A 10,662-nucleotide genomic window follows, 5' to 3' on the forward strand; every position below is an offset into this window, starting at 1 on the left:
GTTGACAAAAAATGATTTAAAAGATGTGACTCAAATGAATCAAATCGAATCGTTGCACTTCAAAATACAGAATATCAAGATATGTTTTGAATCGTTCTTTAATGGCGAAACATTTACAGCACTGACAAATAATTCATATTGTAAAATGACCATTTCTATCATTATTGCTCGAATTTAGCCATACCATATCGAATCGAAATTAGATTGAATCAAATTGTTCCACTTAAAAAAAATATATAAAACACACTTCAATTTTTATTTACCGTATATAACGGTATAGATAATGTTCTTCGACAAGAATCCTTTGCCATCCTCTTGACACCAAGTGTTGGCGCCTTGGCGGAGGTCTGCTGAGTGCCTTTCTAGTTGAGTGGACTACAGTTTGAAACACACATTACCGCCACTTAAAGCACTTAAGTGAATTAGCATCGGCCCATGGTCAGACGGTCTTCAGAGTATGAGCACTTGGAAGCGCGCTTTTATTGTGAAAAATGTTTCACTTTTCATGAATTGCTCTATGAAATTATACAAATGTAAATTGTTTTTTTTTTTGCTAAATTGAGATTTGTTGGCTCTTGGTATTAATGGTATTAAAAAATAAAATAAAGAATTGGTACTTTTATTTTAAGTGCAATGTTGTTTCATGTTATTTGAAATGTGTTTGTATAAATAAAAGCCTCCACAGACATAACTAAATATGTTTTTGAATTAATGAATATCCCGTGGCGTCTTTTTCCGAATGGATTTTCCGTTCAGTTCTTAATTTCCATAATTGTCTGCGTTCGAAGAAATTGTTAGCCATAAAAATCAGCTCTGACCCAATACCCGCTGAGGCTGCATCTGATTTTCCCCCACTGTGATACTCTGTAATTAGAGAAGCAGGGATGTAACTGTTTATTGAAATCCATGCTAATATTCAGAAAGAAAAACATCAAAAAAAAAAAAAATCTAATTTAGTGATTTGAAGCAGCGTTTTGAAAACGACTTTTCAAAGATTGGTCTCATGAAATTAAGCAATTCTTAAATGTGAAATATTCTTAGCAATCAGATCATGGCCTGATGATACAAATATATATTTTTTAAATCAAATTCTTTGAAATTGTCTGAATAATGATGTTGCCAATTTGTCATCTTATTGAACAAATAATCGTTATTAATCATTTATGCTTAAATACAGTTGCATGCATTCATACTGATTTAGCCATTATGGAGTCCTTTTTTCTTGTGCGTTACATGAAAAGCAGTTCTGACATTATCTGCAAAACTGTCATCAAAATTCCCTACATTATTAATATGCTGTACTCAAAATAAATCAGCACATTCTATCAAAAATGTTAGTTAAATTCATGTTGTTAATTTTCAGAATGAAAAGGATATTTTAAAAGTATTTCCAGCATACTAACATCACACCACAAGAATAATCAGATTTAATGAATGTATTGTCCATACAGCAGCATTATGAGAACTACTTTTGATTTATTTGCGTATTTGTCATGTCGATTTTTTTGAAAAAATATTTACTAGAGATAAAATGTTTAATCAACAAATAGTCGATTATCAAATTAATTGATATTCTTTTTTATAATGTATGAACCGTTTTATACCTCTTTTTCATTGTATTTAAAATTGTCCAAATGCTGGGAATTTAAGCTTCTCAACAGTAAATGTTATCTGACTTCAGTAGTCCTCCATGAAAGCGGACTGATTAGCTATGTGTTGAATCAAAATAAAATAAAACATTTGCTTTTACTTTGAAAAACAATGATCATCATTTTTGCCCATTTCCCGACATGATACAGACCAAATCAGAAACGGAATTAGAATTTTTGTCAATTTGAAATAATCTCGTTTTATTTTGTATTTTTTTTATTAATATAAAGGCATGGTAATTAAAACATTTATTTCTAATCTGATTAATCGACAAAATAATCGACAGATTAATCTGATTTTTTAAATAATAATTAGTTGCAGCCCAATTTGGAACCACATTTTATATCAATTGGTTGTCTAATTGAACTATAATTATTGTCACACATTAACAGAAAGACATTATTTGGTAAATGCAGACAAAATTTACATAATTTCAGTTGTTTTTGTGTTACATGTTTAGCAGCGTATCAGGATAATCATACAAATGTAATTATTATTGTCGTAAATGAAAACCTACATTTTTTAAAGTTTTTATTTGTTAGTATAAAAATGTACAATTAATACAAAGACCTTAATTCAAATAAAATGCCAAATTTAAGAAAACGATATTTTGACATGTCGTTCCTTCTTGTGTGCACTGCATTGTCTATTAAATGTGCTGCAAATTGCAGCGCGATTCCATTTTTGGCGGATGTAATCTCAAACAACAAACCCATTAATTAACTATTTTAACGGTAAAACGTTTTCCAAAATTTTTTTTTTTTAATAATCCAAATGATTTCATTTATTTTGAAAAAGTGCTCCTTAAATGTGAATTAAATGTATTTGATCTGTCCGAGTCATCAAAAATTATTATTAGTGTCTTTTCAACCAAACAGCTAAAGGTTATAAGTTTAACATTGTCATTTAAGCTGCAAAGAGGCCCCTAAACAGTGACAAGTAAAGACTAAAGGCTGATATAATTGTCTTATTTAATCTAAGAGGACATGAGACAATTACTATAGAATTGGTGACAATTAATAAATGTGAATATTTTTCAAAATGTACCTGCCTTTCAGTGACCTTTTTAGAAATGCATCAAATATTTTCCCCTCAAGATGGTCGTCAATATTGATACCAATGCCCCTCCCTCCAATATTGGCAAGACTGAATTAAAATGGCACCATTTGACCTCAACCAATCTCACATTGTTGCTTCATTCACATAATCATGACGCAGGAGCAACCCGGGGGCCACTCCAGCACCTGAGCCGAGCTGCCCTCCACAGTACAATGAAATTAACTCCAAGATGTTTCACATGATGAACGGCCGTCAACTAAAGACAACTGCAGAATAAATTGCACTTGCTTTCTTTCTTGTTTTTTCTTCAAATCTGATCCAGGTTCCCAACTTTATTTGTGTACACAGAAAGCATAATAAATTGCACAGTATCTCCATTGTGAGTGAAATATAGGAGACATTTCAATTCCTTTTTTTGTTTTGTTCTTTCTCTTAAAGGCATTTATTGTTTTTCAAAGTCAGGATTTGATGACAAAAACAAGGTACAATCTGTGAAAATAAGATGAAATGAGTGGGAATGCATTCAGCGCTCATTCCTATTTAGCTTTAATAGGAATGATCAGCAGCAGTTAACATCCATTAGTACAGAGCGGTAAAAATTGCAGGCGCAACCACATGAGTCACATCTTAATTGCCGGCATCAACCGGAAACCAGTATTGATATAATCAATACGAGCAAACAATGCTGAATTGATCATCTTGGACAATTCATTCTGGCATTATGTGCAGCAAACAAACACAGACAGACATTTAATTGAGACTGGGCACAGGACTAGAAAGGCAAACGAGGACTGATGAGCCGTTCAACAAGGTCATGATTTTATTAGCACCAACTCTCATTCATAAAGAATTTAACGAGGAAGACATAAGTGTGTGAGATAGTCTATATTTATATTGAATTTGGGACTACCAAATATGTGGACAAATGGACCCAATTCATGAACGATATGCGTCAGTCCAGAATTGGAGAATATTTTAAATACCACAAATATTATTTCAATGCTCTGAATTTTTTTCCTCATAAACCTTGTTACTAAGAACAATTTTGAGCCATCTGGAAGAGAGAAAAAAGCAACAAACTAAAATGTGAGTAACATGATTCAGCAAAAATGACATCAAGCTAATTGTGCTACAAGCTAATTTTTAGTTTTTTAATCCCATAACTCACGTAATCAGAGAAAAAGATGATTATTATTCTTTACATTTTGGCTAGCTAAGTTTGTTAGCATAACAGCTAGCTAGCATTTACACTTCAACAAAACTCAATACTCATATAATCAGAAAAAAATATGATATTTTTTTATTTGTATGTAATGGCCTAGCTAGGTCTGTTTTTGACCAGTTAGCATAACAGCTAGCTAGCATTTACTCTTCAACAAAATTCAATACTCATATAATCAGAAAAAAGAAGATTTAAAAAAATAAATCATGTAATGGCCTAGCTAAGTCTGTTTTTGACCAGTTAGTATAACAGCTAGATAGCATTTACTCAAAAAAAAAATATATATATAGTCATATAATATTAAAAATATCCTTCTTTTTTTTTAATTGGCTAGCTAAGTTTATTTTTTTTATCCTTTTTTTTTTTTTTTACCAATTAGCATCACATCTAGCTAGCATTTACGCTTCAGCAAAACAAATTTATTTTTAACCTAGTTACTCTAATTAGACTACACAAAAATGTTTATTTGTATTTAAAAAATGGAGTTGTCAAGGATTTATTCAGCAATTTTTAAGAAATATGTTTTTGCTGGAGCTGGATGAATAGAATTCTATGATGGTTCATTAGCTGTTAGAAAAACATGCAAATGATGCGGTGGATATTATATTATTAACACAAACACAAGGACATGATCACACATATCTAATCTAATTTCATCTAATTTCAAATGTAATCTTTAAACAAATCCAAAATGTTTTGATTTATTATATTATTTATTTTGTGTGTGTGATTTCTACATTTTTGGCATTCTAAACCATATTTTATGCTATTTCAATTATAATCATACATGATAATCCGTGTAGCATTTGTTTAAAAAAAAACAATCAGGTTAAAAATGTATTGTTTTTATTAATCTTGGGTAGGTTCTGCATAACATCACCGCGACAATAAAATGGCTTCAGGAACGCAAATCAGATTTGAATTTTCTACAAAAGAGGCGTGCAAAAATAATTTCTTCTTTCCCAGCATGATGAGGAAATCTCCAGCGTATCATCACGAGACGTGACATGTATGAGGACATGACTGTCTGACTCAAGTTGATCCTATTATGTGTTTAAATGGATTTCACATGGGTGTTAAGATTCAGAATGTGCTATCAGACATAGAGAGAGGGTGGCGGGAGGGGTGTTGGTGGAGGGGGGGTAGGGGGTATCCATATTCATGGTGCATTGGCGGGTCGCAAACTGTCCCGCTGCCGGTTCTAGACCATTTGAGCAAGAAGTAATTGTATAATGCCTCGCTCCGCAATGCATAAATTGAGCTGTCCAACAGTCATGGTAGATTTTGTTTTGCCGGCGAGCGAGTGTGTTCTTTTGCGTGGCTCAGCAGAAACAACCATAATGCAAGTGTCATAAACCTCACGGAGATAAATAGCGTTTGAGCGAGCGTTTGCATAAAAAGGGGAATAAAAAGGGCGGGGAATGGGGAAGCTAAACTGCAGCTTAGCTTGCCTCGCTACATCAATAAACGTGCGCTGAATTGAGCAGGATGAGGCTCTGCTGTTACGGTGCACGCTTACGGTTAATTTGATAATCTTATAGTGATGCAAACCCATTGAAATGAATTAGTATCTGTCGATATGTGTGTAATGAAAATGCTGCAAAATGTTTTGGGTGCGGCAATTTATACATTTGCGGATTTATTGCCTTACAAGGAAAAATACATTCTTGGAATATTTTTTTTTTTTCTTTGCGGAGAACTTTTACTTCATTTCAGGAGTAGCATTCTAATTTTGTGGAGCTTTTCTTTTCTTTTCTTTTTTTGCAAGTTAATCCCTAGGACCTGAAGAAAGGGTTTTATTAAACAATACAAGTATGACAATGTAATGAACATTATTATTATTATTATTATTATTATTATTATTATTATTATTATTATTATTATTATTATTATTATTATTATTATTATTATTATTATTATTATCATCATCATTATCATTAAAAAATATTTTTCTTCAATTCACATTGCTTTATGCAGTAAACTGCATTTTCTTGTCTAGGATCAAAGCTAAATAGATTTTATTTTATTTTTTAAAACATGCATCTACTGTAATGTAATTTCCAAAACAATTATTGTGCGGACCTCAAAAGTCAAAATTCAAACTCAACTATATTGTGGAAAAACAAATAATATTACTGATATCATAAATATTGTATGCGACATTAATATACTTTGAACTTTAAAGGCCTGGCTGTCATACGGCATAGCATAACCGTAATCCATTTCCGGTTCTGTTTAGCGTATATAATTTTCTCTCTAGAGTCCAGACACTTATTAATTTGCCCACTATTTACACATTTAAACCCAAAACCTCTGTGACTATCACCCAAGCACTTAATTCTGATGTTTATTTAAACACACTAGCTGTGTCAATCTTAGGCTAGCTTAGCAGTTAGCATGGCTTCTCCGTCTTTTCTTGTCATCCCTTCGTGGGAATGATATTTCATGTTTTAAGAAAACAGGAGTCCTTAAGCGGAAAATAAATAAATAAGGATTCCGCACTTAAAAATTAGTTTAAAACAGCTCTCAGACCGTTGTTGTGAGCTACTACTAGGCCTAAGCCCGTTAGCTTGCAAGCTAGCACTTTTCACTGTGGCGGGATATATTCCATCCACCGGAAGTATGTCCAATTTATAAGGCATTTATTTTCACTTAGAGGAATGGATCAATTGAACTGGTTGGCAAGCCGGGTGTTCTACTAGGTTGGCCATCTCAGACAAACAAAAGCGGACTCGGGATGTCATATTGATGTCAAATTAAAATAAAATCACCGCTTCTCCTTTTTACTCTTTCGACAAACAACCTCAAAGCAGCACAGCAGACAAACACAGAAACGAAAACAGACGCAATTCTGCCCATCAGCACAAAGACAGATGCATGAAGGCAGGGAAAGCAAAAAAAAAAACTGCAATGATTTCAAGTTCAAAGAAGAGCCACCCAAACTAATAGTCCTCCCCTGGATGGGTAGGATGTTGGGGTGAGGTGCGGTGAGGTGAAGTGGGTGGGTGGGGTGTCAGGTGTTGGGCGAAGAGAGGACTCTCCTCGACTACGCGTATTCTTAAGCAATAACAACGTGATCCGTATTATCCACCCAAGAATACCCGTCACCGAAGAGAGTCTTTCAATATACACGGGAGGCTAACCAGAAACCATGTGAGCAGTTCCACTGCCATTGCATCATCATCCCCACCACCATGGCCATCAGCAGCCCTTCTTCATGCTCCAGTGGCAAACAGACACATAAACAGATTGAGAGAGGTGGCGGTTGCATTGATTGAAGACGCCTCACTGCAGTGTGAGGCAAAGTTCCATCAATGGCTCCTCTGCAAAAGGAGAAAATTGACAATGGTGGGCAGTTTCAATACGAGGGTCATTCCAGAATTGGAAGACATTTTGATATGAAAATTTCAAAGAAGCCATTCCACAAAATATAATCCTGAGACAAAATGTGACTGCAGTTGCAGTAAAGGTGATTCCTAAATACTATTTGAAATCCTCGCGAATCCAGCTATAGCTAAAACATTTTAAATCAGCTTCTTTTTTTTTTTTTATGAAACTTTTTGGTTTATCACAGACATATTTTAAATAGTAGTAATTATGCTCTGAAAGTATTTGTGTTATGAAATCCATCTAGAGAAAGCAAAAAAAAAAAGTGAGTGTCATAAATGAGCAAAAATGACAATCAAGCTAAATCTTCTGAAGCTCAGGCCTTCCTTGTATTTGCCATCTATTTTTTTTATAAATGTTTAAAATCATAATGTCGTGTTCTTGTTAAACAAAAACAAAAAGTGACAAATTATTACCAATGTTTTTCTTTTTTTCCTTTTTTCTGTTATTGACTAGTTAGCACACCCGCTAAAGGAGCTACATTTAGGCTACACTTAGCAAAAAAAAAACCCACAAAATTAGCATTGATTTGCGACCTTGTTACTTGAAACCCTGTTACCATTATTAGTTTTCTTTTTTAATCATAATTATAAAGCTTTTTAGTTTTTGATCAGTTAGCCTAGCAGCTAACACAGCTAGCATGTACAAAAACAAAAACTGTAACATTAGCATTGATTTGCAACCTGTTACGCAAAATACTGTTACCATAATTATTTTTTCTAGTCATGAAGCTTTTTGTTTTTGATGACTTGGCCTAGCAGCTAGCATGTACATGAGCTAAAATTATAACATTAGTATTGATTTGCAAAACGAATCTTTTGTATCCTTGTTGCTGTAATTGTACTGTTTTGTAATTGTTACTGTAATTCAATTAATATAAGTTTCGTGAAGGATTTGCGCAGCATTTTTTTTTCAGGTGCCTGACTTTCTGTAACAGGGCTGGGAACGGAAAAAGTATACTATTGATGGTTGAATTGGACAAATCAAATTCTTTAATAGTTTACTACCTTGTTTTCTTGAAAACAGAACCACAACAAAAAAATTAGCAAGAAATGATCAGAAAAATATCAGGGCCTAAATTGTCCTCCAATTTTGGAATGACCCATGAACCAGCAGTGTGCGTGTAGGGAAGGAACAGAAAAAAAAATGGAGCATAAAAGCTTAGGTTAGATTCTCTCACTTCTGGAAGCAAAACTAGAGGTGACAGCGTAATGGACAAAAAATATGAAGATAAAAAAAAAAAAAATCCCACAGCAAGGCTCTTACCTGAACCACAGCCAGATCAGCTTCCGCTGGTGACTTTTGGCTTTCTCTGCTTCTGTCATTGCCGCTGTTGCTTGGCCCTGTCATAATGAGAACTGGGGCTGTGGGTCGGGGGTAAGGGAAGGTTTTGGTAACGGGGGAGGGGGGGGGGGGTTCACATGTAGGGGGGAGACGTGAGGTTAGGGAGGTCATTCCAGAAGCTGCTTTGGTGTGATGCTGGGCCCATGCGATCCATTACCACCAGCAACCCCCCCCCCCCCCCTTCCAACCCTCAAAGGCCCCACAACGCGAGAAATTAACACATGGATTGTAGTACAGAGGGGAGGGTGCAACACATGCTGTGAACAAATTAGTTTGGCGATCTTGCGGTGTACCAATTTAAGCACAATACATATTCCAGCACTTATTTCTTAGATTTTTTTTTCAAATTGTTTTTAATTCTGAAATGTTAACGTCGTTTTCACTCCTCTTTTTTTTAATTGTCAAATTAAAGATAAAACCCAAATAAGCTATTATGATTTTCTCTCTTTGTCTCCCTCCACTTTTTAATTTTCATCTCTTCTCACCGAAAAACCGTGCACCCATACACAACTAAATATTACAAATTACACATGCATATCCAGAGCCAAAAAAAACAGTCAGAACCTCCCCACCCACCCACCGACTGCAGAGATCACATTTACCACCCGCAGCCATACAAACACATACTCAGCTCGTGTGGCCCAACCCAGACCATCTGCAGAAAAAGAAAGAAAGAAAAAAAACCTACGGCCGCCAAGCGGAGAGAAGCGAGAAATCATTTCGCTCTCTTTTTCTCTCCCGAACACACACATACAAAAATCGGAGCTCGTCAATACCAAGTAGCATTGATTATGAAAGCACCCAAAGACTCATCAGATTATGCTTGACAGCTAACGGATAAAAATCAAACACTAAGGAATAAATCTTGCCTTTCATGCAGAATAACTCGACAAGGGAAGTACTACAGGTTGGCAAAAAAAAAAAGGTGTAACAATAAAACAGAAGTTCAATGGGAGTGGCATGTCTCTTATTCAGATGTGTGTGTGTGTGTGGGTATGTGAGTAATTTATTGGCGTCCCTCACATTTTAATGTATGGGGCACCCACCTCTTCCTTTTGGCATTTTTTTAAAAATCGATTATTGGGTTGAGATAATCTCTTATATATATATATATTCATTCAATTTCATCCAATATATATATATATATATATATATATATATATATATATATATATATATATTGAATGAAATTTCAAGATTCTCCAACGCAGGTGCAGTCAGTTGTTGGCCTCTTACCCGCTTTTCTTCCTTTTTCTGTAACCCGGGGTGTTGCCTCTCCTGGCGCACCTCTAAAATTCCCTCCCCTTCCTGCGCTCTTTCAGCCTGATGCCTTCCTGAGGGTCCGTGGCAAACTGGGAGGCGGTGATCTCCCTCCCCCTCCCAGTTGTAGGAAGAGCTCCCTGAAAAGAAGGAGGAGGTTGATCCCAGTCGGAAACAAGGGATGCGGCGCCGGACGAATTGGTACTGATGCTGGCGAAACAAAAAAAAGCCGTCCTCTCCCGCCGGCTTCCCTTCTCGGGGTCCATTCAAGGAAAGGGAAGCGTGTTGTTTCTGGCCGCGGCGAAAGAAAGTGAGGAGCCGGCGGGGCCAATGAGAGAGAGACGTGTTGAGAGGGAGGAAGAGAGAGAGAGAAATGGAGAGCATGCGGTCTGATGAGGCATAAAAGAGTGATGGAGCGGAGAGAAAGGGATACGGAGGTAGAGATGGACAAGGGGCGGGAGGATGGATGCAAAAGAGGAGGAGGAAGACTGATAAGACACGTCGCGGGGAACGTATGGGAGAAAGCGAAAGCAGACAGGAGATCTATAAAGAGAGAGAGAGAGGGTGAATGAGGAGAGGTTGCAGCACCAACAGTTGTTCAATAGACTCTCTCTCTCTCTTTCTCCCTCTCTCTCTCTCTCTCTCTCTCTCTCTCTCTCTCTCTCTCTCCCTCTCTCGCTCTCTCTCACTCACACAATAAAGGTACATTTATATTCTATTCTTCCTCACTCCAACATAGT

At 35.8% G+C, this 10,662-nt stretch overlaps 1 long non-coding RNA gene across 1 annotated transcript; it reads right to left on the reverse strand.

Moving 5' to 3' along the window:
- Positions 1-4,160: 4,160 nt before the first annotated feature.
- On the reverse strand, positions 4,161-10,455 carry LOC147155790 (uncharacterized). The gene is made up of 3 exons (XR_015092196.1): positions 9,899-10,455; positions 8,585-8,682; positions 4,161-7,254 (listed from the first exon to the last, which is right to left on the reverse strand). It is a non-coding gene; the product is annotated as an uncharacterized LOC147155790 (long non-coding RNA).
- Positions 10,456-10,662: the final 207 nt, after the last annotated feature.

The sequence above is a fragment of the Leptonotus elevatus genome, chromosome 21, assembly GCF_054856555.1.
Source record: "Leptonotus elevatus isolate MCC_2025b chromosome 21, RoL_Lele_1.0, whole genome shotgun sequence".
Lineage (NCBI taxonomy): Eukaryota > Metazoa > Chordata > Actinopteri > Syngnathiformes > Syngnathidae > Leptonotus > Leptonotus elevatus.